Genomic DNA, 9,977 nt, shown 5'->3' with positions numbered 1-9,977 from the left:
GGATATTTTCTTCTTACCTCTGTTTACTTTCCGCTCCCTAAATCTTCCTTTCCTCTCCCAGGATGAATTTCTTCCTAGTATGGTTGACAGTGGAGAATATCCATCTCATAGGGAGCATCCAAGCAAGACCTAGCTCTGTGTCCCCAGAAAGAAAACCATAAGGAGGATGCTTTTTCCATCTTCTGAGTTGGATGGACTTACCTTTGGTTTAACTTGATGTAATATTAACTTCTCATTCTCCCTTTCTCCCAGCCTCCAGAAACCACCATTCTACTTTCTGTCTCTATATATTGATGACTTTAGGTACCTGATGTAAGTGGATTCATATAATATCTGTCCCTTTGTTACTGGCTTAGTTCTCTTAGCATGTTTTTGAGATTCATCTATGTTGTGGTATGTATCAGAATTTCTTTCATTTTTCAAAGCTGAATAAGATTCCATTATACACACACACATTATTGATCCATTCATCTGTTGATGGACATTAGAGTTTCTTCCACCTTTGGTTATTGTGAATAATGCTTCTGTGAACAAGGGTGTACAGATATCTGCTCATATTCTTGCTTTCACTTCCTTGGGGAATATGCTCAGAAGTGGAATTGCTAGATCATATGGAATTGTCATGTTTTTTTTACATTATTATGTTTAATGTTTTTGAAGAACCACCATACTGTTTTCCACAATGGCATTTGGGTCATTTTTAATAATAGAAAAACAGCTTTATATATCTATGTCTGCACATTCATGTAAAGTATTTCTGTGTGATAAAGTCCTAAAGTGCAGCAGGGGAATTTTGGAGTAAAAATATTTTAATAAATATTGCCAAATTTACCTTCCAGAAGATTATATTAATTTACATTCCTATCTATAGTACTGACATTCTGTGCTTCATCACACTCTTAATCTTTGCCAAGATGATGAGTGAGATTTTTAAGCTTGCTTAGATTTATGTTTTTATAATTACTAGTGAGGAGAAGCATCTTTTCATTTTCTGCCCATTTACATTTGTTCATCTGTGGTTTGCCTATTTATGTCTTTTGCCAATTTTTCTTTTAGGTTGTCTTTTTTTTAAGATTTTATTTATTTATTTGACAGAGAGAGAGACACAGCGAGAGAGGGAACACAAGCAGGGGGAGTGGGAGAGGGAGAAGCAGGCTTCCCGTGGAGCAGGGAGCCCGATGCGGGGCTCGATCCCAGGACCCCGGGATCATGACCTGAGCCGAAGGCAGACGCTTAATGACTGAGCCACCCAGGCGCCCCCCCCCTTTTTTTAAGGGGTTAAGAGATCTCTTTGTAAATTAGAGAATTAGCACTTTGTCTTTAAAAATATTATAAATTTTTTCCAGTTTTTGCCTTCTGACTATAATTATGGGATAATTTATAAATACTTTTAACGTTTATGTGTCATGTTATAATTATAGCTATTTTTATGAACTTTGGGTTTCATTTCACATTTATAAATGCTCTCCTCACTCTAAGATTTATTAAAATACTAATTCTTATTTGTTTTCAGGATTTTATCATCTTTTCAAACTTAACCCATGGATCTAACTGGAATATATTTTGGTGTGAGGAGAGAAGTAGGACTTTGCATTTTTTATCCAAATGGGTAATTTGCTGTTCAAATCCCTTTTTCCTCATTAATTCAAAATGCCAATATTGGCATTTAAGAAAATAGCACATGTTACTGTTTGTTTGTTTGTTTGTTCTATTAATAGACCTCTCTTTTACTGGGCTAACATACTGTTTTATTTATTATGGCTTCATATCACCTTTAAACACGTATTAAATCTAGTCTTTTCCTGTATTACCCCTATTTTAATGTTGTTGTTGTTCTTGGCCATTTCTACTTGCATGGTCTTTCAGATAAACTTTAGAAGCATTTGGGCAAGTTTATTAAAATTCTATGAGGATGTCACTGAATTTAAGGAGGAATTTAGGGAAATAGACATCTTAAAATACTGAGTCTTTTTATCCAGAAACAAGATGTTTTCTTCTACTTATTAAAGTCATTTTAATTTATGGGTATCTCTTGATTACTCTCAGTTGAAAACAAGTCCTAATTTCAAGGTTTTGTTGAGAACCACCTGTTCTGCTTGATTATCTCTGTTGTTTATCTTTTCTTTTTTTTAAAAAATATTTAATTAATTTATTTGACAGAGAGAGACACAGTGAGCGAGGTAACACAAGCAGGGGGAGTGGGAGAGGGAGAAGCAGGCTTCCCGTGGAGCAGGGAGCCCAATGTGGGACTCGATCCCAGGACCCTGGCATCATGACCTGAGCTGAAGGCAGACGCTTAAGGGCTGAGGCACCCAGGCACCCCACTCCTTTGTTTTTCTTAACTGCTTTTATTCTCCTCATCTATATACAAAGTGTAACTCATTAGGAATTTGGAGGTAAGAACTTTAAAATAAAAATATCGAATTAAATGTCTACCTGAGAAGAATGGAGACAGAGAAACAGCAATGCTTTAAGCAGCGGCTCTTCTGAAGTGTGTGCTTCCTTCTGGTTTAAAGATGGCCCTTGGCCCACTTTGGGGCAGAGAGAAAATGACATGTGGGGAAGGCAAAGAAAGAAAGGAATAGGGGTTAAATCCTGAGTTCTTGTAGAAACAGAAATTCCATGTGCGACTTCTTTATTTTATTTCAAATGTTGTGAATTCTTAGAAAATGAGAGGTACCCGTGACTACATGTGAGTAAGAAGTAGCATATGGAGCATGCTGTATATACTTCCTGCCTGCTGACAATGTTCCAAATGGAAGAAAGAAGAAATAGAACATTTTTAAAAAGTGGAATAAAATTTAGGTTAATAAAATGTGGAGAAAATGAGTCAATCTCCTATGAAACTACTTTCAGTGCATTTATCAACACGATGATAGTGTAATGCAAATAATTTTCATTATTTGTATCTTTTTAAAGATTAACAAAATTATTTTATACTGTACAATTTATAGTAGGAGTCCAAAGAATTAAATACATATTTTTTTATAGTAAACATACAGTACAATTATAGCAAAAGGTCAAAAAATTAACTAAATATATTTTTTAAAAGAATGTCACAATCACCACTAGAGGGTACAATAAGCAGTCTTTTTTCTAGGTATTTGAGCAGAAGAATATTACAGAGAAATAAAAGGCAATTTAGAATCACAGTACTTGAAACAACCCCTACAGGTCATCTGGAAGAGAAATGGCTTTTAGAAATGTTCATCAGATTTGACATGTAACCAAGGACAGATGCTATCAAGTCGTTTTCAAGGGCAGTGTTTGTCTTGGGTAAAAGTGAGTTTATCAAGAAACACAGAAATGTTTCTGAAGTAATTAAAGAGGGAAAAAAAAGCCTTTCAGACTTCCATGAAACTGTGCATCCGTCTCACTCAGCAAGCCTGTTGATTAAAGCTTCTCCTGGAATGATTTTACTCTGGAAAGATAAATTCCACAAAGGCGTAGAAAACAAAATGATGACACAGGCTTTAGAACCTCAGCAAGATCCATGTTGGCAGTAAAAGAAGGAGACAACATTCTCAAACCAGCTAGCGATGATGGTGTGAGCCAGATGCAGAGCATATGAGCTCCTCACTTCAGATATTTCTCCAGACTCGTGGAGCCCATGTTGTGAAAAGTAAACACATTTCTCATTAGAATTCAAAGAACAGCAGTTTTTTTGTTTGTTAAAGTTGGATCATCTCATCCAATGTACCACTTAATCTCCTGTAATGGTTCTTGGGAAAAAAAAATCCTTTCTTTAATACAGCATTTCCCCTATTTCCCATTATAAACATACTCTCAGCCTTTCACTCTTGAATACCGTTCTGTGTTCCAGAATACTGTGCTTTGCAATATAGGGGAAAATAAGGCAAGCATACCTCATTATAACGAGGGAAATTTAAAACTCCTTTTATTAACTATTTTTAAAGGTTTTATTTATTTATTCGTCAGAGAGAGAGAGAGTACAAGCAGGGGGAGTGGCAGGCAGAGGGAGAAGCAGGCTCCCTGCTGAGCAGGAAGCCCAAAGCAGGGCTCAATTCCAGGACCCTGGGATCATAACTTGAGCCGAAGGTAGACGCTTAACTGACTGAGCCACCCAGGTATCCCTAACTATTTTTTTTAAGTATGATATTGCTTAACAGGTACCTAACACTTTATAATGTATAATGTACCTTTACTGTAATCTTTTGATCTAGCCAGGTAGATATTTTTATTCACCGTTTCTGAGTGACGAAACAGAGCCTAGGGGCTGGGAACGGCCTTACCAACGTCTCTCAGTTAGAAGACAGTGGTGCTGGCAAAATGGAACTTGGGACCCCTTCTTAATCCAGTCCTTTGGTGCCATACTCTGGTCCCCATTCATCTACAATGATTCAGAGTCAGAAATCTCCTTAATGGCACATTTACATTACATTTCTCTGAAAGAACTTTAGACTTAATATGAGAAGAATTTTCTATTTGTCTGTGAATGTGCTTGTGTTTGTGTCCAGAGTGTCAGTAATGAATAGTTTCGATTTCATAGCCATTTTAGTTCCCCAAGCCCATTTCATCGCCTGGGTATAACACCCCAGGCATTATATCACTGAAGGATTATTATATTTTTCCAGTGGTTGAAGTCCCTTGGCCTCCATTACAACATTACCCAGTCTTGTCTTATTGGTTACCTGGAAAAACGTTCTCAATATGTATAAAGTTGTTGAGTGTATGCTTAAATCTCTTCAGCATTTATTAAAGCATTAGAATAGTTGCCCATGTTTACTTATATTATTACTCAGCAATTTTAATGCACATGTATTGGATATAGAAAAATATTTATCATTTTTTATATTTTACTATACTGAACAGCAATGACACTAGATGTGGATTACAGAAAAACAAAAATGCCATAATGACTTCTACACACTCTCAACATATTCTGTCCTAAAAATATTTGATTTACATCCAAATCTTGAACTTAATATGGCCACCGGACCATTTCTGAACAGATTTTCAGTATGTTGTTTATAATTTCACATGAACTTGATGTGGTGGGGTTTCAAACCTCAGTAATTTCTCTTCAAGATTTTTGTCATATCTATATGCCATCTGTACCATTATTTACTATATATGTGTGTGTATATTCATGAAATCGAAGTTGATTCAAATTATTCTTCTAAAACATATTCAAATAAGTGTGTAACTTTAAACTTTTAAGATGTTTTTTAAATCATCTCCTTAAAGTAATCTTGAATACTAAAATTGATATGTATGCCATATTTTGTGAGGCACTGGCTGAGTAGAAAGAGTCCTGAACTAATAGTACATGGCATAAACATTGCCATTTACTAACTTTGATCACTGAGCAAATCAATTAATTTCCCTGAGCCCAAACCTTAAAAAAATCCTGAGGATTAAAGAGCTAAATGACATAAAGATCTTTACATATGTGATGTACTCAAATGTTAGTTTCCATCCCTTCAAGGGAATTCAGCTGATTAAAGACCATATCTACCTCAGTCAAGACAGTATGACTTGAGTCCAAATACGTTCCTCTCTGTACAATTTTTATCCACATGATATGCCACAAAGTGCTGAGAAAGGACAGAAGCTATTTCAGAGAGGCCAAGCTACTGATGAAACCAAGTGAGGAGATGGGTCCCCATTGTATGTTTTGCATGGAAGGTCACACAATTATTTATCATATTCTCTTTGGAACCCTATTTTTTTCAGGGTTGCAAGAACAGAGGCCCACTAGAGAGCTCACATCAAAGAGGAATAGGGCTATTGTAGGCACTCAGATTTCATCGAATGCAACGACAACTAATGGCATTCAGCGAGGTGGTGCCAACTAGAACTGGAAAACCAACCTTAGTCTATCAGAGGCTTGGTGGTCTCTTTTTCTCAGTCTCTGTCTTATTTCTGCTCCCTTGGGGTTTTTTCTCTGCTCACAGTTTCCTCTGCACACTCACGTTTCTCATGACTCCAAAATGGCGTTAGTGGAATCCTGTCCAGCTTATATAATTTGCTTGAAGCCCAAGGTCTCTGGTTAACCAGTGGATCGGCTCCCTTGGGAATCCACCTCAGGAACAATTAGCTGTGCAGGGAGGGAAGATTTACTTCATTCATTCAGTCATGAATATATAAATTCCTTCCTCCCGAGGTATTAATAGCATTTTGCTAGGTGTCATGGGGCATACTGAAGATCTATGCGTGATTTGAAGACTGATGCTTTTATATGATACATCATATGTCTGAAAAATATCCAGTAAATACAACATACTTTACTCATTTTAACACCACTGTTACCCGGGTTGTCTTGACTCTCAAGTTAAATCAGTCATCCTCTCCTGGGCCAGGCCATATTCATTCTTTAAATTAAGAAAATATGTTTTTTAGAGAAATTGGATTCGTGAAATCAGCCTCCTCTATCTGGAGAAACATAGCTCCATCAAACCCTTCTGATACTGAGGAACAGTGTTAACACTTATAATGGCCCACTGCCTTTGACAAGTGTCGTGATGAATTATGTTATTTCTAAAGCAAAGAATCAGTAGTTATTCCCCTCCTACCCCCAAATGTTGATGTCCCATTATGTAGACATAGGCTAATAACACTCAACACCATTAACTAAAGAAGTGAAAATTTAAATTTTCAGTACTATTTTCCACACTAAGTGAGTTCAACACAAAATAAGTAACCTTCCCGTGCAAAATTTTGCTGGGCCCTTGTTAAAGACATAGGTCCTAAACCCTAGCATGCCTAAGAATCAAATTAAAGATTCTTAGCCACTGGGTCTGAGAGACCACCAAGAAAATTGCCTTTTTATTTATTTTTATTTTTTATTTTTTTAAAGATTTTATTTATTTATTTGAGGGAGAGAGAGAGAGAGCAGGGAGGTCTGCAGAGGGAGAGGGAGAAGCAGGCTTCCCACTGAGCAGGGAGCCCAATGTGGGGCTCGATCCTAGGACCCTGGGATCATGACCTGAGCTGAAGGCAGACGCTTAACGACTGAGCCACCTAGGTGCCCTGAAAACTGCCTTTTTAATAAGCACCCCAGATTTTATTGATGTGAGTGGTCTGAGAACACATTTTGAGACACATTTTTGAGAAAGCTGCTATGCATGGACAAGAACAATCTAGACAAGCTCCTCTGGGGCTGATCTGGTTTCTGCTTTTTGCAAAAGCATCATCATCACATCATGTGCTTTATATTTGGGACACTCATGCACTAGTTATACTAGCATAAGTCCCACTTACCTACTTTGAAATCATTATATAACAAGTGATTTTTAGAAAACAGGATTTCTCAGTGCCTAAGGAGAGAGTCTGGGCCCTACCTAGTTAAGCATAACCAGGGCAATCCCACAGTGGGATTCTGGTGTTGGTCTCCTGTTAGTCCATAACCCTTTGACATATGTTGCTTCGGTGATGTTTCATGCTTTCAGAGTATGCTGTGAAGTAAGAAGCTTTGTTCCACTTTGAAACAGGTGTTTGCCAAGAGAAATGTGTCTTTTGAAATCAGGTACATTTTTCTTGGGTGTTAGAATACATCATTGTAGCAAATGATTATAGAAATGCTATGGTAATCTTTGGGCTATTTTAAAGTGTCATACCATATGATTTTTGAATCATAAAAACTTACAAGTGATACCAGTTCAAATTGAATATTGTATGACTAAAGTACTTAACGTATTCTGAAGCCCACGGGGATTTTTTTTCATGTCTCTAAGGGGAAAATGTGGGAAAATTGAAGGCATGAGATAGCATAAGAGACTCTAGGTTGTTTATCATAAAAAGCTTCTGGGTTTTAAATGGAATTTCAAAATATGATTGTTCCAACCTGAAAAAGAACTTAGAAAACAACAAAGGCAAACTTATTTCCAAAGTTTAATTCGTGTTTTTACATCTAATGCTTCCTGCATGCTTGTTCTAATGCCCCTGTATTCTTTACCCCTATGTTTAATGCTGGCCTTGGGTCCTTAAAAAGCTTTTTTTCTGCTTTAAATCTTCTCTTCTTAGCATTGGCAAAACTTGTTTTTGTGTTTTTTATTTTTTGTAGTTTAAATCTCTGGACCATGAAGAAAGTTAGATTCTGGAAACTTGCTTATTTTTCTTGATTTTCCCCTTGGAGATTCACATTATCAGCCATTACACTTTTTCCAATCAAGTTTTCAGAAGCCTCTAATGATTTTAGATCTGATTTAACTCCTAATTGCTCCACATACTATTAAAGGAAATCATCATTTATTTTCTATAATTAATTAGACTTGTATACGAGGTACGGTTTTTAAGAGTGTCCCTGCTGTAAAGTTTTTTTTTTTTTTCCCCCAGCCTCCAGTCTAAAATACTTCTCCTTATCCATATAGTTTCAGCCCAGAGCTCCTCTTTCTTGGAGCCTTTCCTGAGAATCTCCTGCCTACTTTGGTGTTCTTTGTCTTATTTTTCAGTCTCTAGTCCTGCAATTACCCTATGGTAATGGGAATGCTGACCTGTCTATCTCCACATTAGACAGCGCGTAGCAGGTAGGGAAATTATTTTGAAATCCATAGTGCCTAGTGGATTAAATAAAATGCAAATAAAATGTCAAAAAATATGTGAAGAAATATATCTTTGTATATTAGATGCAAACTCATGTGTTCTGATCCACATAAACATTTAAATTTTTATTTTGGACAAGCACATTTGAACAAAGAAAGCTTCTCTTCAAATGTAAGAGGTTATACATTTGTTTAAGAAATGTATTGCCAAAGCCTTTATTCAAATATAGTTGCTTCTGGTATCCTAGAACATGATTTCTCAACCTTGGTACTGTTGACAATTTGGGCCAGATAATTCTGTGTTGGGGTAGGGGGCAGGCTGTCCAGTGCATCCTAAGCTATTCGGCAATATCCGTGGCCTGCCTCTACCCACTAGAATCTAATAGCATCCCTAAGCTCAGTTATGACAACCAAATATGTCTTTAGACATTGCCAAATCCACTCTGGAAGTAAAATTGCCCTTGGTTGAGATATACTACCCTAGAATGATAACTTTACCAACTTTAGGTCAATTGGTCAGTATCTGAAAGAGTCTGACCATCGTTAAAAATGTAATACTATTAACTCTGTGAAGCATTTCAGTTTTAAATTTTAATTGCCCTTTTATACTTCCAATTAGCTCACAATGTAAACTTACAATTTATCTTTTTTTTTTTTTTTTCTGGTTGTCAAATGATCCTTTATTGAAACATTTTCCTTTGTAGTTAACTAGCCGGGCATTCCAGCGCACCACTGTTGATGTCATCTATGATGTCATGAGGGTGGCGGCCATCTACATTGCAGCCCACAGACTGGGCAGTCCCCAGGATCTCTTTAATGGTCCCAGAGAGTTCTCTTGCTAAAGATCGGTGTCACATCTGTCGGGCAATATTGACAATCTCATCAAAAGTGATATTTCCACTGTGCTTAATGTTTTTCTGCTTCTATCTGTCTCTTGGTGGTTCCTTGAGGGCTTTGATAATCAGGGCAGGGGCAGAAGGTACCACTTCAATCTGGACCTGTCTGTTCTGAATGGTCAGTTTCACCGTAATCCTTAGACCCTTCCAATCACCGGTTGCCTTGGCGATGTCATCACCAACCTTTTTTGGAGACAGACCCAGCGGGCCTATCTTCGGGGCCAGGGCAGACGTGGCACCGACTTCGCCACCGGTGCACCTCAGGTACACGACTTTGATCTCGTTGGGGTCGAACTTAGGCCGCATGGCGGAGGTGGCTGGTGTCGGATGAACCGGGATTCGGGACGACCGAAGAAAGTTGCACCTTTGCCCCCCGAGCTGAAAGCCAAAAGCACAATTTATCTTTAATACTTACCTTAAATCTTTTTAAACCAGTCTTCCAACATGTATTTCAATTATACATATTGTTGTAGTTGTCTGTTGCTTCTTAAACAAACCACTTCAAAACTTTATGGCATAACACAAAAACCATTTTGTTATATACGTGATTTTGTGAGTCAGGGATTTGAACAGGGCA

At 37.3% G+C, this 9,977-nt stretch overlaps 1 pseudogene; it reads right to left on the bottom strand.

Annotated features, from left to right (window-relative positions):
* Positions 1–9,157: 9,157 nt before the first annotated feature.
* On the bottom strand, positions 9,158–9,729 carry LOC112835935 (large ribosomal subunit protein uL11-like; annotated as a pseudogene).
* Between the last annotated feature and the right edge of the window lie 248 nt (positions 9,730–9,977).

This window comes from Callorhinus ursinus, unplaced genomic scaffold, assembly GCF_003265705.2.
Source record: "Callorhinus ursinus isolate GAN/ISIS: 27379988/994484 unplaced genomic scaffold, GSC_fseal_2.0 scaffold2, whole genome shotgun sequence".
Lineage (NCBI taxonomy): Eukaryota > Metazoa > Chordata > Mammalia > Carnivora > Otariidae > Callorhinus > Callorhinus ursinus.
The sequence above is the reverse complement of the archived record's forward strand: the minus strand, read 5'-3'. Positions and strand labels throughout refer to the sequence as shown.